The sequence below is a fragment of the Stenella coeruleoalba genome, assembly GCF_951394435.1.
Source record: "Stenella coeruleoalba genome assembly, chromosome: 7".
Classification (NCBI taxonomy): domain Eukaryota; kingdom Metazoa; phylum Chordata; class Mammalia; order Artiodactyla; family Delphinidae; genus Stenella; species Stenella coeruleoalba.
The window spans coordinates 50,954,661-50,982,559 of record NC_137153.1 but is presented as its reverse complement, the minus strand read 5'-3'; the positions used below and the strand labels follow the sequence as shown (position 1 = coordinate 50,982,559).

General features: G+C 41.6%; 1 protein-coding gene across 11 annotated transcripts in view; it reads right to left on the bottom strand.

Annotated features, from left to right (window-relative positions):
• Positions 1-27,899, bottom strand: part of ELAVL2 (ELAV like RNA binding protein 2) — a 135,846-nt gene that overhangs the window by 106,448 nt on the left and 1,499 nt on the right. For 3 of the 11 annotated variants that reach the window (XM_079927937.1, XM_079927943.1, XM_079927948.1), the window contains exon 1: positions 24,595-24,877. The exons of 2 other annotated variants lie outside the window; for them this stretch is intronic. The gene's annotated coding sequence lies outside the window, so the exon portion shown is untranslated. Of the gene's footprint in view, positions 1-24,196; positions 24,341-24,594; positions 24,878-25,778; positions 25,898-27,899 lie in introns of those variants that run through there. 6 more of the 11 variants (XM_079927944.1, XM_079927946.1, XM_079927939.1 and 3 more) reach the window with 5 other exon arrangements.

Here is a 27,899-nt window from a genome sequence, read left to right as displayed (position 1 = left end):
TGACGCTGATACAACCACTTCTACTATGCCACATCCTTCTGACATCTGATCAAAGTTACATAACATTTCCTATAAAATGAAGGAATGTTGATCCAGGAGCCTTTGCAGAGGAGTCTGTGTGTGGGGATGGAGTGAGGAGTCATGTTTTTCTGTTCCTATCCTTCCAAAACCACAAGCCAAAAGCTATGTACCTAGGTGAACACTTTCCTTTTTCAATATGTCTTGCCCATTTTTCCCTTCTCAATGGCTTAAAATGGTTCCCAGGCACACATATGTAATTAAAATTTATTATCTTAAAAGACTGCTTTAGGAAGCCCAGCAATCAAATCTGCTATCATCTTTTTTTATGGGTGGATATAATTACAACCTAATAGGCATCATTTAATCAAGACTTAACAATTAGGTTCTTAAATCCAGAACTTGATCATTTTCTTCCTTGATAGGTGCACAAAATTTTCTCCCAGGTGGTGGTCATGTAAAGCGAAGGGCATAAGAACTATTAAAAACCCTTATCATAATGGCCTAAAGTGCTAATTATTACCCAATTATGACAGACATAATCTGAGAGGAGAAAGCCTAACACAACCTAATGCAATCTCATAGCAGCATTTTTCTTTAATTATTTCACCTCCATCTCGGTGAAAAACAACGGCGCACAAAAAGCCCAATATAGAAGGTAGTATTTAACTCTCACCTACTACCTTCTAAACAAGAAAACAAAGTCATTGGTAACAGCATCCAACCCTTCCCCTGGTTCTGACGTCTGCAAATCAGACCTTGAAAGGAGAAAAGCAACCCTATGCTTGTTTCCCATCCCACATTTTAGACATAAGAAACAGAGACCCTGAGAAGTGGTGCCCTCCTAAGACATTCAGGGTCAAACCAGGCTAGAACCTAGGTCTCCTCCAGTAAAAAAAAAAAAAAAAAACAGTATTTTGTACTCTACACCTCTATTCCATCATGGGAGTACAGAAAATTGAAATAATTCTGAGAGCCTACATTTTCAAGCCTGATAGCTGTGTCTCTCACATCTAATTATACTATATCTATCCCCATTTCCAGCCAAATAAGATTAATTCTTAGTCACTGATGCTTAATAGTAACTCCTGCTACTCTCAGCAGCCAACACCCTAGTTTGAAAGGGATGCAGATCACTAATTAGTGCATCATCTATTGAGAGCCTATAATTGCCTTACCACACCCAAGTCCCTTCTGGCTAGACTAAGCTTCTTTACAGCCCTAATACACCAAACAAGAGACACACAGTTGGGCAAGAAATCTATTAAGAATTAGAAAACACTGAGAGGGCTCTATTTATCACTGAAAAGAGAAATCTCTTTAGTTTTCCTTTCTTTTTCTTTTCTCAAAAGCTATGAGAGGTCTCCCAGCAAATCTAAACCAAGGCTGTGCCTTTAAACTTAGCTGTCCAAGAACTCTAGTGCAGAGGACAGATCTGATCTTTATGCAGGATTCGAAGGATTCTACTGTAGAAACAGAGCCTTAAATTTCTCCTAAGACAATCTCATTATCTTCAGTTTTCCAAAGAATTCCAATTCAGGAATGAAAAAAGAAAACAGCTACTGTTTGGGGGAGCTTTACTATAGCATCGCACTTAACCTTTCGTCATAGGTATCATCACCATTCCCATTTTGTAGGTCAGAAGCTGGAAGGCTGGGAGAGGTTGGGTGACTTAAATAAGGTCCCTGAATTCTTAACCTCAGGTGTAACCATCAAGCTATAAGATGAGAGCATTCCTATTTCTTACTCTTAGCTTTTCTAACACTGGCAGAAGTAACCAGGTTGTCAGGTCCTACATGGGTGGGTCACCTCACACCCCAAACGGTGCAGCCAAAGAGCAACTGTGCCAAGCTGGTAGGAGCATGCTTCAATGCCAAAAGTGACTCTGAAACCTGCAGTGCAACTCTTCCCCCAACTTCATTTCCTCTCATTTAAGGGTAACTTGAAATGGACTGCAGCCCCATTCACTTTCTTAAAAAACTAAAAATGAAATTTTAAAACACTTTTCAAAGGACTGAGGTCCTCATCTTTACTAAGAGTAACTCCTTGGGATCTAAGTAGTGTGAGAAAGAAAAGCTACTTCAGATGACTTGGTGTCTGTGAGTGCAGAATCAGTCTAGAATCCTTCTTAGCAAATGAATCTGCAAAATTAGAAAAAATCAACTTATTTAAAATAAAGTTACAGTAAAAGTTTAAAACCAATTTTTAAATTTAGTTTGCAGAAGCACACCATGTTTGAAATTCTTACCCAAATACTAACTTAGATCTATCTTCCTTCGATATGGGTGCCTTCAAGGGCAATGAATATGCTTCTTAAATCTCAGAGGATCTCATTCTCATTTATTAAGCAGAAACCACAGGAAAACTGGCATTAACATCCTCTTCCTGCTCTTCTGAAGCAAAAACACCTCATTTGGGCTTTTCAGATTAAGAACACATTATGTACCAGTAAACCTTACAGTTGGACCCAGTTTCAAGCTGAAATATCATGTATTGTATATCACCCCTTTATTCCTTCTAATTTCACTTTTCATTTCCATTTGGAGCTGTATAACACAGACACAGTTGCCCTCCAGGCTTTTTTCTCCAAACAGCTCTTGACCTTTAGAGTCACCCTTACCCTGAGACACCTGCAAGTATGAAATATAAAAGCCCCAAAGACATACAAAAGCAGCACTACTGGAAATAGTCTCAAATTTAATATGTGTGTGTGTGTGTGTGTGTAATTCTTTTTTTTTTAACTGTGGCCTTATTTCTTTAAACTAGGCAGAAATTTTCTCAGGTTGAAGATTTCATTTTTACAGCTACAGGGATTTCCAAAATAAAAAGTGATTAATGTTTCTTGTCCTGAATTTTGTGTTTGAAAGGAAATAAAAATTTCACTGTCATTCATTCAATAAATATTAAGCTCTATGTACACGGAACTATAAGAATATAAAAGTGTCTCTTTGCTCTCAAGGACTTCAAAGTTTTCAGAGAACTAAGTTTCTTGCAACCTGAAATTCCAAAACATCGATAATCTTCACCACCACCCACCAGAGGTATCCTGGAAAAGGGACTTTGGTATTAAATAGAAATCAACAACATCATTAAGAATGCTACAATGAACATCGGGGTGCATGCATCCTTTTGAATTATGGTTTTCTCTGGATACATGCCTAGGAGTAGGATTGCTGGGTCATATGGTAGCTCAATATTTAGTTTTTTAGGGAACCTCCATACTGTTTCTCCATAGTGGCTGTACCAATTTACATTCCCACCAACAGTGTAGGAGGGTTCTCTTTTCTCCACACCCTCTCCAGCATTTATTGTTTGTAGAATTTTTGATGATAGCCATTCTGACCGGTCTGAGGTGATACCTCATTATAGTTTTGATTTGCACTTCTTTAATAATTAGTGACGTTGAGCATCTTATGTGTTTGTTGGCTATCTGTAAGTCTTCTTTGGAGAAATGTCTATTTAGGTCTTCTGCCCATTTTTGGATTGGGTTTTTCTGATATTGAGCTGCATGAGCTGTTTGTATATTTTGGAAATTAATTCCTTGTCAGTTGCTTCGTTTGCAAATATTTTCTCCCATTCTGAGGGTTGTCTTTTCATTTTGTTTATGGTTTCCTTTACTGTGCAAAAGCTGTTAAGTTTAATTAGGTCCCATTTGTTTATTTTGGTTTTTATTTTCATTACTCTAGGCGGTGGACTGAAAAAGATCTTGCTGTGATTTATGTCAGAGAGTGTTCTGCCTATATTTTCCTCTAAGAGTTTTACAGTATCTATAAGTATATCTATAAATACATAGTATTTATAGTAACCATAATTCAAAAGGATACACGCACCTCGATGTTCACTGCAGCACTATTTACAACAGCCAGGACATAGAAGCAACCTAAATGTCCACTGACAGAGGAACAGACCAAGAAGATGTGGTACATATATGCAATGGAATATTACTCAGCCATAAAAAGGAACGAAATGGTGCCATTTGCAGAGATGTGGATGGACCTAGAGACTGTCATACAGAGTGAAGTCAGAAAAACAAGTATCATATAATATCACTGATATGTGGAATCTAGAAAAACAGTACACATGGACCTTTATGCAAAGCAGAAACAAGAGTCACATATGTAGAGAACAAACTTACGGTTACCAAGGAGGGAGGGGGGAAGATGGGATGAATTGGGAGATTGGGATTGACATATACACACTTCTATGTGTAAAATAGATAACTAACGAGAACCTAGTGTATAGCACAGGGAAGTCTACTCAATGCTCTGTGGTGACCTAAATGGGAAGGAAATCTAAAAATGAGTGGATATATGTATATGTATGACTGTTTCACTTTGCTGTACAGCAAGAAACTGACAACATTGTAAAGCAACTATCCTCCAATAAAAATTAATTAAAAAAAGAATGTTAGACAATGCTGGTACGTATATTTCTTTTTTTTAACTAAACTTTTTTAAAATTGAAGTATAGTTGATACACAATATAAGTTACAGGTGTTAAATAAAGTGATTCACTTTAAAGGTTTTTAAAGGTTATACTCCATTTACAGTTATTATAAAATATTGGCTATAATCCCTGTGCTGTACAACATAGCCTTATAGCTTATTTTATACATAATAGTTTGTACCTCTTAATTCCCTATCCGTATTATTGCTCCTCCCCCCTTCCCTCTCCCCACTGGTAACCACTAATTAGTTCTCTCTTTCAGTCGGTTTCTTTTTTGTTATATTCACTAGTTTGTTGTAATTTTTAGATTCCACATGTAAATGGATATTTCTTGATCCCGTCTGGACATATGAAGGCCTTAATATATAACAACATAATGTTCAGGAATTTTTTATCCAAATTAAAATCCAGGAAATGTTTCAAATTTGCTCATTTAGACTTGAAAGTAATTAATTCTATCAGAATATTAAACAAATGTGGTATCACAAAAAATTAAATGGGCACCACCTCACCACCACCAATCCCATTTTGCATTTCAAAGGAAGGGACTACTGTGCCATTTTCTTCTCTCAAGGACCTCAGCAACCTGGAATGTACAAGCGGAGCCCTGCCTGACAACAGTGGTTTGGGTGATATCTCACCTGCCTCCTTCTTACCCACCTAGTCTTGACTAAATTGGGGGGGGGGGGGTGAATAAATGCAGTGGAAGGTTAAAAAAAAAAAAAGTGCAGATGTGTTCAACAGCTGACAAAAGAGGTTAAGATTCTATATACACCCACAATACAATTTAGTCAATTTCTATTTAAAAACAAACTAGGACAATGAAGCCAATGTGGGAAAAAGAAAATGCTTAGGTGAAGTACTCCAAAGTGCATTTTTAGCTCATGTGACCTTCTACAGTGCTCCAAATGTGTGTACGTAGATGTGTGGGCATGTGTGTATTTATAGAAAGAAAGTGTTGAGAGCACTATAAAAAAAAAATACATGAATAAATCATAGAATGTTTGTGCTACATGGAACTTCTGAAAGCTAGTCACAGCTTTGATTTTAAGGTAAGGAAGATAAGTACCAAGATTTGGACCAAGGTAAAACCTGCTAGTGACTGAACCTGGTCACACTATTCGAGGCTTCAACTCCCAGCACAATCTCACCTTCAGTTATTCTAATTCCATGCCTTTATTCTTAAATTTGCACTTCCACTGGAAACATGACTGTCCATTAATACCTGTAATACAGATTTCTAAATTTTAAGGCTCAAGTGAGCTTTGCCCTATTTATCCCAGGAAGACATGAGTCCAACCCAGCAGTTCTCAAAGTGTGGTCCAGGAACCACTGAAGGTCCCTGAGACCTTTTCACAGATCCAGAAGGTCAAAACAATACCTTTTCCTCTCATTCTCTCATAAATGTACAGTAGAGGGCGCAGTGGTTGAGAGTCCACCTTCCGATGCAGGGGACACAGGTTCGTGCCCCAGTCCGGGAAGATCCCACATGCCGCGGAGCAGCTGGGCCATGGCCGCTGAGCCTGCTCATCCGGAGCCTGTGCTCCGCAACTGGAGAGGCCACAACAGTGAGAGGCCCGCATACAGAAAAAAAAAAAAAAAAAAAAGTACACTAGAGCTTTCCAAAGGTTATATGATGTGTGACAGCTGCTTCTGCATTCAGCCTGGTGCAATATATAAGAATACAGCTGACTCCTATTAAGCTAGACATTAAAGAGATGAAAAACTGTAAAATCATGCCACTTACCATTATTTTTGTTTTAGCAAAACATACATATCCATCATTTTTAAAATGTTACTTTTGTTAATGCTATTGGAGTTTTTTGAGCTAAATATCTGTTTTTAACTTTCTCATCTTAATTTCTAATGCAAAAAATATTGATAAACATAACTTACATAAACATAAGGTCTTTCGAGTCCTCAATAATTTAAGTGTAAAAAGGAGTCCTAAGAACAAAAAGTTTGAGAATCGCTAGTCTCACCAGTGCTAAATAAGTTCTCTTCCGTGGTGATTTTCTGTTGTTGTCGTTGTTGGCTGCGATGGGTCTTGATTGTGGCACTCGGGGTATTCGTCAAAGCGCGCAGGCTTCTCTCTAGTTGTAGCGTGCGGGTTTTCTCTCTCTAGCTGTGGCGAGTGGGGTCCAGAGCACGAGGGCTCTGTAGTTTGCGGCATGCAGCCTCTCTAGCTGAGGCTCGCAAGCTCAGTAGCTGTCGCGCGTGAGCTTAGTTGTTCCTTAGAGGCATGTGGGATTTTAGTTCCCAGACCAGGGATCGACCCCGAGTCCTCTGCATTGGAAGGTGGATTCTTTACCACTGGACCACCAGGGAAATCCCATGGTGAATCTTTTAAGCATATACAAGTAAACCTTAGAATGGTGTCCTATTCCTCTCCTTACCTTCAAAGACATGTTTCTCCAGCCCTGGGACTGTGTGAAGTACTTCTTATGCCCAGTACTCACTTTAATCAGTTCAACTTTCTTTGATATAGAATTTCTATAAAACCATGATAGGGGAACCATGAATAAACTCTATATTCTGGTTCTCAGAAAAGACACTTTATAAAGCATAATAAGTTATGTTTCATGTTGCATACTTACTTTGGTTTAGAGAATACTAACAGTATACAATATGCCAAGTAGTAGTTTTCCATTTGCTAGATTCCACCATAGTCAGGCACCAAATCACATTTCATTTCACTCTTGAAGTCCTGCTCCTTCTTTTCTAGGGCTGCTTTTGCCATACCAACCCACATCCTTTATTTCCGTTTTCCTTGCACCAGGTCATCCTACAAAATTGTCCCCAATCTGGTTTCTCTCAAGTTTTCTTCCTACTATGCTCATATTCCAAAGGCTTTACAACACCCTACACCATACAGAAAGGGAAACGTTCCTTCCTGAGTTTCAAGGCCCTCTAGAAACCTAACCACACTCTAATAGTCAAAGCTATTTCCTCAATATGCTGGTAGTACATCATGTTTAATCCCCCTCTTTTTCTCCAAGGAAAAAAGTCTCCCTCTACCTCTATAAAACCTCCCCAAAGTGCTACTCACATCTACCTAGTTTCTCAAACCTTTCCCAACTATGCAGCAGCCCTCACCAAACCCCCTCTCCCACAATCAACTCATCACATTTCCTGACTACAGGCTGTCAACTAGACTTAACCTAAGGATAGCATCCATATCCTACTGCTCCTGAACTCCCAAAGACCTGGCACAGTGCTAGGCTCTATCGAGGCACCAAACATTAATAAACAGTTGAGATGCAGAGAATACTGAAAATCTGCTAAAATGCTTTGAAAAATACAAGGGGGATTATCTTTTGAAGTAATTAGTAACTGCATGTTAATATTTTTGCAAACTAAAATGTATACATGATGCAAAAAGATAACTGTTGAACACTATAAAATGAAAGAAATCTAATTCTTCCAACGCACACACCAGAAGTTAACAGTTTCATTAACAATTCGAACCTTTTCAAAGCCAATACAAACATGTACAAGCACAGGTGAGGAAAGCAAATAATTTAGTAGATACACAGAGGTAGATCTTTCTGTAATGATCTTTGCAACTTGCTTTTTACAGTTAAATATCAGCACATAAGAGAATTCTTTCTTTATAGATGGCTATACAGTGGTCCCTTGGTATCCTCAGGGTAATGATTCTAGGATCCCCACAGATACCAAAATCCCGAGGATTCCCAAGTCCCAAAGTCAGCCCTCCATATCCGGTTCTGGTTCTGCATCTGCCGACTGTAAACATAGTATACAGTCCACAATTGTTTGAGTCTGTGGACGTGGAAACCCACTCCCTGCAGATACAGAGGAGCTGACTATAACTGAGATGGCCCAAATTAATATAAATGATTCCCTACTGATAAATATCCAAGGTTTTACTATTTCAAACAATGCTTGCAATAAATACCTTACACAAGAGAGCAAAAATATACATTTAAAGATAGAAACTGTTGGTTCATAGTCAATTTATATTTTTAATTATGCTAAGTTGCTGCCAAAAAGCCCTCTAAAAAATCCTATCAACTTACAATCCCACCAAGACTTCCCCTGCATTTTTAAAAATGAAATGGAAATAATGCAGCAGTGCCGAGAGGGAACTGCGAGAAGGAAAGGCATGTCAGGAACCAGCTATGGGTTTAGAGTCACCAACCGCTATCGCTTTTTATAAGACATTAGGCAACACCTTTACCACAAATTCCATGTTTATAAAATGAGGGTTTTCATCAACACTGTGGATAAGGGCCCCTCCAGCTCTGACATTCTCTGATGTCCTTGAATTTGCTATATATAAGAAATGCACATTAAATCTGAAGACAAAATACTTATTCTCTTGGGCTGCCCGGAAATAAACAAACAAGTGCTGGGAAAGCCAAACTGCTGCACTGGGAAAGTAAATGCTCTGATAAAACCCCTGCTAGGAATTTAAAAATGGAAGTGAAATTGAGACTGGAGGAAATGGCCACCTTAGAGGGAAGATAAAAAACCATTTCAAAAATAACAAACAAACAAAAAAAGGATCATTTTAATCATCTGGTGGTTTTCCTAGTTAAGACAAGCCGCATCTCAGTAGAAGAAATGCAGCTAAATGGCTATCACAAGGGAGGACCAAAGCACCCTGATGGCTACTAATTAATAAAAAGTCACAAACATCCCTTTCAAGCTTACCATTTGAAAGAGTGGATGTTAACAGGAGATATGATTTGCTAAGCTAAATAAAAGCCTTTATTAACAAGAAGTGACAAGATCACAACCCTGCTGCTGATAAACTGCCAACATACCCGGGGCCTTCAAATGAAGGGCTGCCCATTTAACATATTGCAGCTTTAAAATGAGTTGCTTTAGAACAAACAGTTCTATGTCACGGCAGGCCTGCAACATACCAGATGGAGCTGCCGCTGTACCCTGGATTGTGCGCGCGCGTGTGTGTGTGTGTGTGTGTGTGTACAGGGGCCACACATATACCTCAGGAATACCCAGCCCAATAACCCTTCTTAAGATTAGCCATCCTTGATCAGAGCATCCACCTTGGACCTCAACTTCGCTATCTGCTTCCAAAAAGACTCAGTGTTGAGCAGAAAGCAGCCATTCTCCCAACAGCCAAAGGAGGTTTCACACTGCTGTTAGACCAGCCTGGCAGTCATCCCTGGAGCCTGCCTCCTTAATCCTGGCAAACACGGCCACTTCAATCCAGTCTTAAAGCAGGGATTTTTTTTTTTTAATATAGCATGCTTTGAAGCTGTATAAAACAGGTCATAAATACATGTAAAAGGCATAATCTCAGTCTTGTCAAAGTGGTTACAGAAGCATCACCCCAGATCTTTTCCTGTGTGGTCCACTGTTAAATTCACCAACTAGGAGGCTGCAAATAGATATGGTAAAGTCTTAATTATTCACAGGAATGGATGAAGACAAACAGCACTGTTAACTTAATATTCTAAGATGACTTTTTGTATTATCTACTATCCAGCACTTAAATAGTATTGTATAGTAATAATTAATGTCCATAAAAAACCTCAAAGTGCTCAGTTTAAATGTTAAGAATTCTGATTAACTACAATTGGTCAAATATGTATGTTACACATGGCAACTTCTCACTAACCTGAGTACGAAGGCTGAGTATGCCTTAAAGAAAAAAAAAAAAACTTACATGTAATATTTACTTTTGGCATGTGTAATTTTATAATTTTAAACTTTATTTTAAAAATATAGGGATCTACTATATCGAGGAACAAAGCTGTAAACAGGATCACTGACATCAAGGAGCTTCCAATGCATTTGAAAACAACGTTTAATAAGTGTCCAAAAAATGCAAACAGAGTCTACCTCTCTGAGGAAAACAATGAGTTAAGTTGTTTTGATCTAATAAGTAGGTGGGATATCATTATAGTTCTGATGATGTTTGTGGGTTGAGGAAACAAGCCACATGGAGAATTCGCTTCCTCATTTTCTCTAACCTCTTTTTCTTCTTGTCTTTTTCTGATTACTTAGAGCAATTTCCCAGACTCTGCTACCAATCTCTTACAAACACACATAGCCCTTTAGAATTAAGGGACTGCCCAAAAGCCATTCAGGTCATTTTAAGAAAGAAGTATTTTTCAATAAATGTCTTCCAAGGTTTCTACAAAGAAAACTGCCTAAGCCTCTCCCATCCCAACGAATGTTTCAAAGACAATTCCAAAATAATATGGTATTTGATTTTAGCTCAAATTTAAATGAATACTGGGAGGAACACAGTATTGTGAAGAAATGGGGTGGGTTGCCTCGATCTGGCAGAGGGATTCTATAAAAGGTTATTCATAAATTAACCAAACAATTCAATCAATGACAAACTATAATTTGGGGCGAGTAGGTAAAGTCCTTTAGACCAAATCAAAAAGCCTAACAGACATTTCTCTTTATAGTTTTTACAACCGCAATTTATACACTAGAAAAGTACTATCAAAAAAATGTTGATAAATTATACTTCAAAATTGAGTAGAGCAGCGCATTTTCAAAGCCACGAGTGAAAGATGTAGACTATGCAGATAACACTGCTGGACTTGGCAGTGGTTGTATAGTTTTTAGTGTGAAAGCTGCTAAATTACTGGTATACTTGAGAACATTACAGTTTGTTTCTTGGCTGTTTAAAAAAAAAAAAAAAAAAGCCAGACCTTTGGTGGGATATAAACTAGATGGCAGGGATCAGATCCAGGATTCAAAGTTCACCATGAATTTATCAGGGAAAAAGAGAGTTCAACTTCAGGACCCCTTTCTATTCTAATATTCTATTGCCTATAAAATTAAAAAACAAAACGTCTGCCTTTGATGGAGTAAGGCAGGGAGAGGGTAGATGGGAGGGAAGATGAAGTTAACAAATGAACGTCTCTGACCACCCCACACTAAGTTAGGAGCCCCAAAGACTCTTGCCCTTCGTAACACAAATCACCATTATAAATAATAACTTCTAGAGCTTTAACATGTGTCTCCCCCAATACTCTGAGTTTCATGTCCGCAAAGACTAGATCACACTCACCCCTATGTCTCAGTATCGAAGACAGTGTGTGGTACACAGTATGAACAAAATGTTTACTAAGTAAATGAAACTAAGGAAACTGAGATGTTTTCATGTATAAGCTGGAAAAATAATTGTTTTTAAACTACTGCAGAGTAAAAGAGGTTGATAAACAATCCAAAAAAAGTGAATGGATAAGAAATCAAGAAGACAACAAAATATCATTAAGGTCAGGAGGCCAGGCACAACACAAGCATAAAAATTTAAATCCTATAAAGCTGTAGGTCTAGAGGAAAGTTTAAAGTTTTAAGAAGCCACTTTCTAGCAAAAAGGAATAGTGAACATTTTCAAACAGTCATTTAATAAACTGTCAGCAAATCTGCTTCATTTCTTTAAACAATAACAAACAGGAAATAATCATAGGGAATGGGGAAGAGAAAGAGGTTCCAGCCACAATGAAAAATTCCTTACAGGTAAAGTTCCATAAAACTCCTTAGGGAAGCTCAATATAAAATACCCAAGACCTCACAACAAGTCCCCTGATCTCTTTATGTTTCTGAATTTCTTAGAGAACTGGGGAACTACAGAAACCTTTCACTCAAAATCTTTTGATAGTGGAGGCCAACTTTAAAAAAAATGAAACTTACAGAAAAGGAAGTGCAGGCTATTTATTAAAGTCAAAGGTTAGGATTGCAGTGTCCTATACGATGAAATGATATAAAAAGCTATTCAGCTTTGAATTCTCAATACCTATCTTAACTTCTGCTTCATCTTGTGATGTCCTAAATCTGGCTAAACAGCATGGAGCACCCTTGGCAGGATTCCACCTGACTGCTATGCTATACTCCTTCGCTATGTGCATAGCCTGTTGGGCCAATTTTACACCAGAGACACTTGCTTGAAATATGTAGAGATGATTTTCTTTTATTTTTTTTTTTAGGTTTACAACAGCTTCACAGAGCACAAGGATAATATTTATAGGCTTGAAAGAGTAAAATATACACAAAGATAAGAAACCAAGGGACACATTAACAAGAAGCGTCTCTATTCTACAATATCATGGATTGAAAGATGCACCACTAGCTTCCCAGCTGTAAGAAAAATAAACATCACTACATTAAGTGGACATATTTATGAGATTCAAAAACTATGTAAAAATTGCACATCTAAGACTTGAGGAAATATGGCATTAGTTAAACCAACATTTTTTGCTAAAATTTCCTTGTAGTGATTAAAATTTTAATAAGATCACCTATCATTCATGGTTTACCTACAGATGCAAATAAAACTTTCTCAATTGACAGTAAGTTTCAAGTACTGTATTATCTCAATTCCAGACTCTGAATTCAATTGAATTAAAAAAATAACTTCCTGAATTTCTACTACAAACAAGTAACACACTAGGTGCAAGAGATAAAATAATAAACAAGACAGATGTCCCCTTTCTAGGGAAGAACAGAAAGATTATCTTGAATCTGTATTCTTCACCATCCACCCTCCCTCCAACAGATTTTTCTGACAGTTAAGTTGGAGAAACAAGATAAATCAATAACCATCTTTACTGGGTAGATATTTTGTTGATTCAAGTTTGGACATCATACATCCTATGGAGCACCTGACCTGCAACTTTTTCTCAGAACAAAGATAGGTGCATTTCTAAAAGCCCACCAGATTTGGAACATATTAGTCCCAGAAACGTAACAACTTTAAGGAATAGCCCTTACAGATTCTCTACTACAACGAGCTAGGGTTATCAGAATGTCACCTTCGCCAGGAATAGAGCTCACAGTATCACAATCTTTTTTTCTTGATTTTAACAGAATCCTAAAATAAGTGTGAAGACAGTGCCTTCATTTCCTCACTTATAGATCTATACTTTATATAGTTCCAAAAAGTAATCCTGCAAGTGGAGACTGCCAGCTGGCAACAAGACACCAGCCTGTGATGGAATTCTTCCAGAAGTCATCTGGTCATAGACCTTAAAAAATGCAAGGTCAGGGGCTTCCCTGGTGGCGCAGTGGTTGAGAGTCCGCCTGCCGATGCAGGGGACACGGGTTCGTGCCCCGGTCCGGGAAGATCCCACATGCCGCGGAGCGGCTAGGTCCGTGAGCCATGGCCGCTGAGCCTGCACGTCCAGAGCCTGTGCGCCACAACGGGAGAGGCCACAGCAGTGAGAGGCCCACGTACCGCAAAAAAAAAAAAAAAAAAAATGCAAGGTCAGAATCCTGGCCCTGGGGAAATAGGTATGGGCATTCTGCTGGGAGTGCTACAGGTTACAACAGCCCCACCACTGAGGGGCCAAACAATAAGGCCTGGAGATGACACAGTCGTCGAGCTGCCTCTCGGATCTGTCTCTGTGTCCTCAGCCACCTGAAACTACAACCAACAGAACTACCAGAGGTAGAAAGAACATCATTCTGGAGACCAGGGTAACAGGGAGTGAACTAGGAGTCACAGACCTAAGTCCTTCACACCCACCCAGCAGGATGATTTTAACAAACCACCTGACCTCTGAGCCTCATTTCCCTCATCTGTAAACTCATTATCCCAGGGAACTGTGGTGAAGTCCTGGAAGAACAGAAAACACAATGCTCGTGTCTCCTGGTTCCATCATTGTGGGCAGTACACCACCTTCAATTACTGATTGCACCTGTTCCTCTGTCCTAACAGCCAGGGCTTTCAGCAACTAAAAACAGGCAGCTCCTTACTGTCCTATCAAATACAAAATTTCTTACTGTAATTGCATTCTCACGAGGCAATAATTTAGAAGTTACTTTTAGAAGTTGTACAAAAGGGGAAAAACCAACCCCTTCACTTTTCTTCTCTAGATCACAAACTATGTTGTTCACCAAGAAATCAAACTTTGCCCCCTACTGTCCACAAACAATACAGGTAGATTAGCCAAATCCTTTTTAAAAAGTCCAAGAATCAAGAGCCAGTTCCACCTGAGGGAATGAGCCTCTCCAGCAAAACAAGGAGATGAAGCAGCATACAGGCTGTCCAATCACCTTTCCGAAGTAAGAAATGTAAATGCCATTAATGGAGAAAAGCAACAGGCAGACCTAAGAACATCAAGAACTGGCATGAGAAAGCTACAATCAGCAGCCTTAAGAACCCTTGTTCCTGGCAGACGTGGTCTTAGGCATGAGCAAGAATCAAGGAGAAGGTATAGATCAGTGTTTTTAAAAGCATCCCAGATCCTAACCTGTCACTGGCTTACTACTACTGGAACTATACTAACAGGGAAGGAGTCCAAGAAACTTTATCATCCTTATGACTTTTTCCTAAATGTTTTGAAAAGTAAATGTTATACACAGAAGAAGCTCCTGGCACATCATGCTATCAAGGGAGTAAAACCATGGGGGAAACACTGGAGGCTTCAAGTGGTTACACACACATGCCTGGGATCCGATCTTCTTTGGACAAGAGCAGAATTAAGACAGTCGCAGTGGTGTCTCTCTCCAGCCACAACTTAAACTTGACAGGTTCTGCATTGCATAAACATTCTTTACCTGTGACTGGACTCCTGGCAAACTAGGAAGTAATTATTCATACAACAAAAGAGAGACCCAAAAGGAATGACAATGACATGGGAGGGAGGGAGGAGGGAAGACACAAAAACTAAGCAAATATACACACAAAACAACTGAGACCAAGAAAACCACACTCCTGTCCCCAAAACAATATGCAGAATCCTGGCCATATCCTTAATGCCCAGACTATAGAGATATGTCCCTTTTCTCAAGTCCTCAAACTACTATTAAAGTTAGAGGGGGAGGCTTGTGATATCGTTTTCTGCATCTCCTTAAGCAGGCAGACCAAGGAATGAGTACAAGGATGCTTTATAAATTTCTCTAAAGCTCTCTCAGTACCTAGCACTCAGTAATAATGTGTGATGAAACCATAAGTACTACACAAACTCCCTGGCTTCTGAACATGGTCCCAATACAAAAAACGTGAAGACATTTCTTAAGATCCTTTAAAAAAAAACTAGAAGAAAAAACTTTAGATGAATTTGGAAAAGGTCTAGTCTCCAAGGTAACTACCAGCCCACCAAAACCAAAGCCTTTCTAATAGCACAGTAGAAGCTCCATGACAATAATTCTCAACCTTTAGGAAGATAAAACACGATTCTTTTTCTAAAAAACAAATTCTCAATGCCCCACCCCACCCAACAATGAAGACACCCTGGAAGCCCCTCAACAAGACACTCCAGGGCATGTCAAAATAAGCAATATATTCATCTAAAAGAATCATATAATCATGGAAGATGCTTGGTACCAAGAGTTTTTTTAAAGTGCCTCTTAAAAATTAGTTCAGAATAGACCTACAGTATTTTTTAAACTATACACACAGTTAATTCAAAATTAGTTTTTTTCAAATTAAGCACACACTTTCACTCACTCCCAAATATTAAAAAAATGTGGCTGGGCTAGAAACTGCACCAATTTTTAAAACTGCCAGCATTAAGCTCCTATTATTCTGAAAGGTTTTGCTAAGATGTTCAATACAGGGACACATTCTAATTCCTTGTTATGACTGGCCCAGCTCAAGTGGCTGCCAGGAGAGCAGGGCTTTATAGGCATTGTTCCATCCTCAGAAGCTACATTAATGCTGGGTTGATAAAACAGGTCTTCATATCTGTGTGCTGGGCTGAACAAAAAGTTAACTGGAAATGTAAGTGCTTAAAGTCACCAAAAGGAAAGCTCTACACTGACATTTTCTACCTACTTACCATTCATCTGTATTCATCTCACTAGACATTAACACACACCAAAGTTGCTCTCTGCTATTCAAATTGTGCTATTATGCTCAGGAGTAGATTAATAATATCCACCTTCCTTACTGTAAAATAAAATTACAACACTGGTCCAAACACGACATGTGGGGCCTCTTTCTACTTCTGCTGGCGTATCAGCTTGCTCTACTGCACACGTGGGAGAAAGCTTTGCTGGGTTGCCCTGCTGTTTCTGGAGAGGGGGTTTAGAAAAGGCTGAAAACTGGAAAAAAAAAAAAATAAGGGGGAAAAGGAGAGAAGAACAACACACACATAAACCTCACACCTGGTAACCTCTCATATCAGCTCTTTTTTACAGCATTCTGAGGGGAGAATGTCTTTTCTAAGCTGACACCATCAGCAATGAGGTTAGCAGGTGGGCCATGGGGCTCTTTGAAACAGCTCATAACATCCTATTAGTTTTCACAGCACCAAGCAACTTCTGCTGACCTCAAAGCATCTGAACAAATATAAGCAGGCAACAGGCAGGAAGAAATCTCTGGTCCCAATGAGGGCAAGTTTAAAATCCCAGGGAGAGGGGAAAAAAGGTAAGACACCCTGATGCAAGCACATCTTGTAAAGGAACGAGAAGCTGTCTTGCAGCCAGGCATTAAGGAAGAGGAGGTCCAAGACGAGACTTCTCTATGTAAAATAAAGAAGACTTCAAGATGTAAATTTATAAGGAACAATCTAACATAATTCAAACGTTATTTGCAAACACAAAGAAAATCAAAGAACTGAAGTCTTCAGAACTACTGCCTTTGTCTAGATATTTTAATAAACTTTTTAATTCCCATGGCTTTAGGAACTGCAGCATTAGAATCACAAACTCAAATACCCACAAAGGCCAAGCAACAATGTATTCTGAAGTGAAATAAACCATGCTCCATGTAAACAGTGCAGTGAATATGGGCTCAGCGTTGCTCCACCTTCACACGTTTTCCAGAGACACAAAATATGGCTCTAGATCCTTACATGATATTAGCCAATGCCTAAATCAACAACTCACTACTTTTTTTAAAACACAGTTTAGGCCAAATGAAACAGCCCCAGAATATGCAGCCCATGGGCCACCATTTGGGACCCGTGGCAGAATCCACTTGTCAGTTGATAACCCATTTCTCCCTTTCGTCCTCTAATAGCGGCAACTGTCTTGATGACAGAAAATAATCTTCAGTGAACAAAATGTAACAAAATGCTTAAGAGCCAATGCAAAAGTGGAAGCTGAATAAGAAAAGAAAGGGACAAGTGCGTAGGTTATGCCTGACCCAGAACTGCCAGGCTAGAAGCAGAACTGGCACAGGGCTCCAAAGCATAGACAGGTGACTAAGGGACAGAGGGCTAGCAAGAGGCATCACAGAGAGGAGAGGAAGGCTGTGGGTGGTTCAAGTTCTTTGCAGGGACAACGGCAAGGAAGGGATGAAAACCTAAAGCACTGATGACCTGGTATTTGGGAAAAGTCCATGAGTCATTCACAGCCATAGGCCAAAAAGGACCCCAAGGGTTTAAACAAAATAAGCCAGCAACCAGTTAAGTAGCACCTAGGGGAGAGAAAGTGGTGTTGAGCAAACTCATACAGAAATAGGCCTTACCGGGGAAGAGGTCATAAAAACTTGCTCACTCTATAATAAACTTTGTATATTTAAAATGTTCTAGATAGTCCTGCAATAAAGATGGATGGTCCTCGTGTCACCAAAGGTACCCCCCGTAGAGCAGCAGCAACAGTGAAATAGAAAAAGCTCACTTTTGAAAAGCAGCTCAGAGGAAATTCAAGATCAAGTACGAACAGGTCCAGGAGTATTTTCCCTACCTTACCCAATTCGGTGAATTTATTTTCAAACACACTGTGACTTATTTGCTTTGAGACATACCTCTTATACTTCTGATATGCACAAATGATGCCTAAAGAATAAAAAAGTGTTAAACATCCTTTAAAAACTGAACAAGTGAGCAATTTCCAATAACTTACTTGATAGGGCATCCATCAATGACTTTTCACTTGGGGTGGTAAAAAGATATTGAAACCAACAGGGGAAAAATGTTATTTCAGTGTAAATTTCATTTTTTTCATGTATAGGAATAGATCCTTGATAAGAGATCAAACAAAATTCAAATCAAGAAGATATGGGCTGATTATTTTAATGTAAATGCTTCAATTTTAAAATTTGACTTCTCATTGAAAAAAGATGGAAAATTTAAATTAAGATATTTATATTCCTGGAATGTTAGCTGGCTAACTTCTCATAATTTCACATGTAATCTCTTAGCTTTATTTATATTTTCAAGAAAAAAAATGCATTTTAAACTTCCCTTCCAAATTCCATTGATATATTTATATCTATTTCCATATTGAAATGTTCAAAGTCACAATTCTCCCAAAACCTCCCTACAGTCTGGGAATTTTCTTTCTGTGTGGCAGAAATACACATTGTATGATGGTATGTTATAAAGATGGTATGTTATAAAAACAATGGTTCATAATAACACATTGAAGGCCAAATATATAAAACTCATCTATGGGGACCACCTATTACCACTTTTCCAATTCAGGAAACATTGTCATTCCGCTGCCAGAAATCTCATACTTCAATACGCTCATCTTCACCCCGTCAATGAGGTGTGAGGTTTCACACTCAAAGAAAGGTTAAAAAACCAAGGACATAGGTAATTGAGCCAAAACCAGATGACGGAAACTTCAGAATACCAGCCTAGTATTTTCCACCTGGATCTGCTAAATTAAGAATTTCAACCAAAGTGACAAAATCTATTCAGGCAAGACAACTCAGTAGTTAAACTGGCAGCACTGTGTTCACAAGAAGACCTTACATGTATAATATTTGTTTACAAAATCAGAATGGATTTTAAAACAACCTATGAGGAGAAAAGGAAGCTTAGAGACTGCCTTGGATGAAAGCTAAAGGCCCACACCACTAACACGACGGCACACAAGAACCAATCTGAATTTCTCCCTGCTCTCACCAATGTAAGACAACTCCAATTTTCAAAGTCCTGTTTCCTAAATAGAACCTTATTTTAATAGTCTTTACTCCAGAGGGCAAGATGGTAGAAACTGTATGGAAATTTCTGCATATGTGACTTTCTCCTGGGAAAGAGGGCCCGCAGCTTTCTTCAGATGCTCAAAGAGACTCAAAACTCCTCAATCTTAACAAGAAATTTCAATTTTACAGTGGCTCCATAATAAGGAAATACAGGAAAGCTGAGAACTCTGAAATAACTATTGCCCATATTCTCATAAGGAGATAAAATTAGTGAAAATACTGAGCTTGAAGTGAGTCTGACCACTGCTAACTAAATGCAAAACAAAATAAAATGAAAATCCATCCTGAAAGAACAGTTAATGGGTCTGATATTTGTGAAAATAGGGATTTTTGTGATATTCCATTAATATAGTCTTTAAAGCTGCTGAAATAATCTCCAGTAATGAATAGCCCACAACAACAAAAATTCTGGAGGAAAAGGAAAGCTAATCATATAGAATATAAATTTCCTTTTTATGAGACAGACTCCTTTTTTAAGTCAAGGAAAAAGGCCGGTATAAATCTATCACTATTAGATTAGACAAGGGAAAAATATACAGAAAACTCAACCTAGTAGTTCAAAACTTATCTGATGCTAAAACAAAACCTTCATGTTTCAAAAAAAAATCTAACATTTTACTATAACTGTCTCATGATACATAAGTCTATTGAGAAAAATCATCCAGTTTTTTCAAATAAACAATTTCTAGAAGTGGGAAAGAGGGTCTTGCCTGTCAAACCTTCTTTGCTATTCATTTTAAGTCAGAAACTGACATAATAGAAATCAGTAATATAGACAAGTACTAGGAAAGTGCAAGTTTTTAAAAAAAAAAAAAAACATAAAACACAATTACTTGCAATTAATAAGGCAACCTCCAAATTGGTTTGGCTTTAACCCCACGCCACCTATTCCCATGACCTTCTCAGTTATTTTACTCCTTATTCCACTCCTTGCCAAAGCACCTATCCTCCTCCTCATAAACCCTGCTTACAAGGAAAACCCTTATCTGTCATCACACAAAACTACCAAGCAACATTCGAAAGGGAAACATACGGCTAAGAATATTAATGAAATTGATGCATTCAACACCAAACCCATAGCTCTGAGAAAATAACACCTTTACCAAAAACAGATATTTTTATGTAGACTAATCTTGGGAAACACAGCATTGGTAATAGCGGGGATGATGGCTATGAAAATGCACCTAACCCACTGTTACAGAGGAGTAGCCTTTTGTTTTGTTTTATACGATGGACTACAAGGCTATTGATATAGCAAGTCGTCTCCCCGTTAAAAAAAAAAGTTCTCCTTTGACCTTACTAAAATTAAAGTCATGATATACATCATGAATGCTAAAAGCCAAATCTGTTCATTTCCTGTTAGTTAAAATTTTCCTAAATACACCATAAAACCTCTGTAGACTTTTACTAGACACTAATTCCTAGTTTTAATTCAGATTTCAAGTTACCAAATCTACTTAAACCGTAAAAAAAAAAAAGTGTATATTTTAACACACAAAAGGCTTAAAACAAATTATTGCCTTTCAAGCTTAAGCACCTTCTGTTTCCACTTAGCACTTGAAATCGACAAGGGCTGCAAACCAACCAGTATCTAGAATCAAATAAATAGATGATAAATGTTCTTCCCAAATTAGAAACAAAACAATGGATTTGGCATTAGAGTACACAACAGGTGGGTTCTGTGAGTAACAAGAACCAGTGAAGACTGCCACATCAGTAAAATGAAATTGGCCAAAGCAAGTAAACATTCTATGCATCTAATGTCCTCCAGAGTTAATTCAAGAGTTGGGTGTGGCATCACTAGTGCACAGAGCCTTGGATTTCCAACAGTTCTATAATATAGTATTAGCATAAAGCAGCAATGCTGCCAGCTAAATATTAACAATCAAGAAAGCCTCTAACCAGGCAGGATAAGCTACATAATCTGTAGGTCACAGTACAAAATCAAAGTACTGGCTCCCTTGTTCAAAAATCAAGAATTTCAATGGGAAGGCATTATGGTCATGTGCCCATTCAGTGGCCCTGCCTCCAACCAAATACCCATGCTTTAAAAAAAGAAAGAAAAAACACAACATCATCAACACTTTAATGTGGTAGCTTACTATGATTATTGGCCCATTCAGTTGATTTTCCAAAGAATCAGAAACAGCTGGGGAGGACTGCTATGGGCAGGTTTTCCACAGGGTGGCACACCATCCAGGCCCCATACCATCTCACCTATAGAGCCCCTCCCAATGCCATCAAAAAAATTAACCTGACCAGGCTAAATACCGTGGATCTCCAACCTCCCTTACTTCCAAATAAACATTATCTGTGACAAAGGTGGCAACAAGAATGTAATAATGTGGTAGATTTTAAAAGATTTCAAACGAGAAGCAAAAGAACTGACCCTACCATGCAGACCAAGCCATCAAAAAGGTGAAGGTAAAGTCAGTCTTGATAAGATGCTATTTAGGAGTACCCAGTTCTTTGGGGACAAAGAACACGAAGAGTAATTTGCCACTGTGGTGCTCTTGTGCCATGCTGATGCCTGAAAAGCATCATAAATTAAAAAATATATTTTTTCTTCCAATCAAATTAAGAGGAAAAGTTTGATCCCAGCCTAGAAGCTGGGGTATTCTGGATGGCTCTGTTGTGTCCTTAAAGAGAACTTGGGACTTCCTTCTAGTAGAAAAGAAGAGAAAGAGACGTTTGAGAGGGCAAAGCAGTATTTTTTTTTAATTAAAATAACATCAACAGGAAAAGCACAGAAGGCTAGAATGGCTGAAAGTGGCAACAAGGATTCAGCCAGGAACACCTGTCCGTATACAAAGAACCAAAAGCTGGATTAAGAAATGAGGAAGTAGAAATGCCACTTAGAGCATTGTTCTTCAGTAACCAGCTGGGAGCTGAGTCTTAACTAAAAGCGCTGAACCAGACAGAGAAGGACCTCGCTTCTCTGGTGAAGAAGCATTAACCAGAACCAACCAACCAAAAAACCAAAACCAAAAAAGGAACTCTAACAACCAATACATTCTGAGCCTAGAAAAGGAAAATAAGGTTCAGTAGGAAATAACAGACAGGCCTGGCGGACACTGACCAGTTTTGAGTACCTGTTCTATTCTAGTAGCATATCCTAAAACTGAAATTCTCTTGAACCACGGGGAAAGAGTGCGTGGCAGCTTAAACAGCTGACCTGACATGATTTCTAACAGCAAACAAGACACAGTGAAGGAAACACCTAAAGACAGGGAGAAAGGGTGTGGGGGGGGGCCTTAAAGGCCTAAGGCTGGGTCTTTGAAGAGAAAACAAAAAACCTTACTCCCCCGAAAGGTGGCAGCACAAAGTTACCCGAAAGGGCATTAAGGGGCCAGTTTTGAGCACACAAACACAAGAACATTCTCTCAAGAAGGAAAAGAAAGTAGAGGAAGCATAGAAAATCGGATGGAACGTGTTTCTTCAAAATCTAATTTTCCCCACCGCACCCCAGCCATGATCTTTCAGAACTGTTTTCCTCTTCCCCCCTCTATTCACTCCCCCATTTCCAAGAGAACTTTAAGTATGTACCCCACACACACCTGAACAGTGTTAAACCAACATTCCTACAAACGTATTATGAAGAACAGCTCAAAACCAAAGGCAGTAACTTTGCAGTTCCTCCATCAAGAGTCACCCATTTCTAGAACCAAAGGTCTAGATGAGAAAGTAGATCCAGGAAAGCTTTTCCACCCGCTCACCAAAATGGAGACTCCAGGTCAGCTTCCGCAAGAAAAAGCGGCCTTAGCACAAATGAAAAATTCAGACGACTCTGGGGGAAACGATTCTTGACAATGTTGTCTTCAAGGGCAACTGAACAGTATTTCAAACAAACCGATTTTACTTAAAAGGATGGGAAAATTACATCCCAACTGCTATTAGAGTTTTTAAATGGACTTAATTGCCATAAGTTTGGGGCTGAGCTACATTTTTATGAAGACAATTATTATGGGTAGGTCCACAAAAATATTAAGTTTTAAAAAGCTCTTTGTCCTTGCCGGACATATTTCGTGTGGCATTAAGCACCATCCTTTGGGGAAGGAATAAAGGAGACAGGATAGCCGGTAACAAACCCTCCTTTCCTCACATTTTCAGAAAACATAGACGATAGAAGATGAACATTTTATCGTAAAGATGATCTTTGAAAATGCACACTATTTTAAATGACCATCTGGACAGCTACGGCTCCGTGCCTGTGGCTCACATCTAGAGGCAATGTCCTGCGCTCCAGCCCTCTAGGATAACAAGTCAGCTTTTAAGGAAACGCCGTGGGAAGACTGTGTGCTGGTCACTGTCACGACCACTGGAGGAGCACCTGCTGGTTAACAGAGGCTGGTCCACCCGAGACTCCACGAGTCTCACCAGGGCGCGCACACACGTCCGTGCACCGGGGCGCCGCTGGCCAGCCCTCCTGGCCGAGCTGGAGGCAGCCGCCGCAACCGCCGCGAGCAAGCGAAAGCCCAGAGCCTGCCTCGCCCGGCGGCCCGACCCGCCCCGTGGTTCCCGCCCAGCGCACGGCTCGAGCGCAAACCCGGGATGCGACCTCGAGCTGCGACCTCGCGCGGCTGCGCCCGATCTCACCTAACACGGCGCAAGGGGAAGAGCGGCCCGAGGATCCTCCCTGCTCTGTCCTGGGCGCCCACGGTCCCAACCCACCTCCGCACACTGCGTGGCCGCAGCAAGTCTCGAGACGCCCCGGGAGCGCAAAGGACCACGCGCGAGAAGGCGCCGTACCAAGTGGGCACGCCACCAGACACCACCCGGCTGGAGAACCCAGTGCACGCAGCCTCCCACAAGGCGGAGGTGCCAGTCCACCACAGGAATCCTGCCCTTTTTCTAGAAAAACCCCCTCCCCCACTTTCCCTCCAATACACTCACCTGCGTCTCGGCGCAGTTCTTCTCGCGCCACCCGCGGCCGTAACCCGACACGTCCACGCCTGTGCACGCTGCCTGGCGCAACTGGCCCCGCTCGGCTCCCGCCGCCCCCAACCAGCTTGTGCCCACAAGAGGGGCGGTGCCACCTCCCGAGGCGACCAATTCCCTCGACTCCCGCCGCCAGGGGTCGAGCTCTAGGAACTTCCCGTGCACAACCTCCGCCGCCTCCACCAACGTTCCCGCCCTGAGCCCGGACGAGGGCTCCCGCCGAGCCGAGGCCGGACTCCGCAACACAGCGCCGCGGCGGCGCGCACCGCCCTCAGCCTCGGCGTCCGAAACAGACTCCCGGCCCGGCGAGGCGTGCCCGCCCCCGCCCCACCCCACCCCACCCCCGCACTTGCCTGCTGTGACTCAGAGCTGCAGCTACTACGGCTCGCGCTGCCGACCGTCACACAGCCGCGGAGGATTCGCTCCGGGCGGGCTCCGCGGAGAGGCGGTAGTGGCGGCGGCAGCGGCGTCCCCAGGTCTGACGGTGGCGGGAAGGCGGCCTGGAAGCCAGCGGAACCCCCGCCCCACCCGCGCCGCGCCAGCAACCGGCCTCCTCACACGGCCCGCAGCTGCCTCAGTGACGCCCCGGCGCCGCGGTCCCGCCGTTTGTAGCGGGGCGGGGAGGAGGGGCTTGCTTGGAAGAGCGCCAGGAGGCGGGGCCGGCGGCGAGTTCGCGGCGCCGCGGCTACTGCTGCCGGCGCGTGCCCTGCCCGGCAGCCCCGAGGGTCGGTGCCTGGGAGCACACGCCCGACTGCGGACTCTTTGGCTCCTTCCCTCCCAGCTTCCGATTCCAGGCAGGCTCCTGGACCAGGTTCCCCTGGCAGCGCGGAGAGCGTCGCGCGCCCAGAGGCGTCAGATACCAGGTGCAAGTTTGCAAACCCCGAGGCTCCGGACTCTAACGGGCAGCCAGAGCGATTCGCGCGGGGGTACTTTGATATATGTGTATCAAATATATATACATACATATATTAACATATTGCAAGCAAAGCTCAAGGGCTTTTTCCCTACTTCACAGCTTAAGGGTCCGGTCCCTCCGCGAAAAACTAAAGGTTTGCCCCCGCTGCCCTTCTCTGCCTGTCTAGATGGAATCTGATGTTCAAATAAGCCCCGAGTACCTGTGTGGGGTGCTATACTCTGCTTCAAACACAAAGTAGGAAATCCTGCACTCGACTATATAAGCGCCTGTCGCTCGCCGCATCCTTCCAACGCCCCCCACCGAAGCCCTGAAACGGCCAACTCTTCACCGAGGGGGCGTCCCATCGCTGCCTTTCCTTGGCCCGCCCCCACGCCCAGTTCAATCGCTTTCCCCAGGAAAAACCTGTGCCAGTCCTCAGACCCAGACCCAAGACTGGGAGTCAAAACCGACCCCAAACCACGCGGCGGAAGCACGTTTTTACACCTGCTCATCCGCTTAATTACGAGAGCACCTGTCATATTGGGGCTTTTTTGTGTGTTTGTTTTCTTTCAATGCAAAGGCTTCCGTTTTAACCCTTCCCCCTAAAAAACTACATTTAAAAATATCACCTGTCAAACCTACCTGTAATCGCACGAGGTAAGAGAAAGAACTGAGCAGTGGGCGGCTGAGTCGCCGCAAGAACGTGACCGAGGTTACAGCTTCAAGGGCATGATGCGGGTTTGATGCAGCAAGGTCCGCTAAGGGCGGCCAGCGCTCCCCGCCCCCCACGCGACGGGCGGGGCTGGGGGAGAAGCAGGGAAGGACTCCTCTAACCCAGGGCGGGAGGTAGAGGAGACAAAATTGCCCTCCTGGGCGAAGTCAAATCAGACAGTAAAGTAGGGGGCTCAGCCATGATCGAAATGGAGACAGTCCATCCCTCAATTTGGGGGACCCAGACTGGGGACACCAGAAATAGCTAATTGATTCTATATCAGCATTTCTATTGTCACCCCAATTACGATTTGCAATTAAATGACCTTAATTGACTTTGTACGGGTTCCTGGGGAAACGGCTCAAAGCGCCTGCGCCTCTTTGACCTCCCTCTAAACAGTTAATTATAATATTCCCATCCCAGGCAGGGGGGATTGCTAAGAATGCCTGTTTCCAAACGTTAGGCAAAAATGGGCCTACCAAATTTGCCAATCCAAGCCTAAAACTCTTAGAATGCCTTATGATGCCCTACTTCCCGAAACTGACTTCTTGAAGTCATGGGAGACCTCTCTCTCAACAGAGTTCCCCAAGTCTTCCAAACCACTTCTAGTTGGCAAACACTGCGTTTTCGTGGAGAACTCCAGAACAGGTTAAGCTTTATAAAGTGGGGCTGCCAAGCACTTGGATAAAAGAGGGAAGGGGAACCCAGGAGTACCTGGTGTAAGACAGACTCAGCAAAAACTAAGAGAAATAGTTATTCTCTTAATGCCCCAAAAGGTGATTTTTAAACCCTCAACATTTTCTCTCCGTCTTTTTTTTTTTTTGACTTATTTTAGATTCTAACAAATCTTTCAGATGTCCCATTTAAGAAGCCATTTTACCAAGGAAATCTTATGGGCCCTAAACAGATTTCATACCCTTCCATCCCCCAAACACTCACACCTTTCCCCCTGACTTTTAGGAACTGATTTCCAGTTAGGAAAATCATTTCTTAGGTTACTATTGTCTGCTCTGTACCCCGCCCCCCCCCCCATGTTAAGCCTACATTTTATAGGTTGCACTGTAGGCCTAAGAAATAAACCACCTCCATTTCCCGTCCACTCTCAACATCCAGAGGATGGGTATAATAAATAGGGTGTAGGGAAGGGCTGAAGGTTTAGAATCTTAACCAACAGGAATGTTTGTACATGAGCGGGGGAGGGGAAAGAACCTGTTCATTTCGGGGAGAAAGTACAGAGACATCCATCCTGGCCCAGCGGTGTTAAGAGTAAATTCTAAATGGTTGACAATTTCTCTCACTCTGGCCACAGTAAAGCCAGATCTGCAGCTGGTAATTACGAGAGAAAATACCCAGTCTCGACATCAGTTTCGCTAACCCGTACTTGCAAATGGAAAACAGAGAATGTATCCAACCTCCAATTTCCCACAGTTATACAGCTCTCATATTAATTCTTTACAGACGTGAAATAGGTGGGTACGTGGCAACGTGCTGGGCATAAATTAAGCAACAATGGCCACGCGAAGTCCTGTTCGCCGCTGAGATCCCGGGGTGGGCACTGCCACCTTGCTATCCCCAGCCCCCAGGACCCCGGAGATGGCAAAGTCGAGTCCGGAGAAGACCGGCCGCGCGTTGGCTTTTCGAACTGGGAGGGTGGGTGGGATGGAGAGCAGAGAGAAATTAAGCCAGCCGGCTTTGTACCTTTTCCCAATCCTCTCCTTCTCAAGCACCACACGGGCGCTCTCATGCACACACTCGCCCACACCCCCTCGTGCCAATAATTTAAACTTCTCTTAGGCAAGGGCACTGCCACCACCATTCCCTCCACCCTCCCCGCCCCGCGAACATCCTCCCCCTTTCCCACCTCTACCCTGTGTTCTCTTTTTCGCAGTAGAAAGCCAGCTGGTTTCTCCTAAACCCTGAGAAATCACAAAAGTTAAAATGAAGCAAGTGTCTGCCCAGCGTCTCATCCCCAACCATCTTTCTCCAGGCGTCAGTTTAACAATAGCTATTCGAGAAAAGGGGTGGGTGGGGGGCCGCAAGGAAGGGGTTGA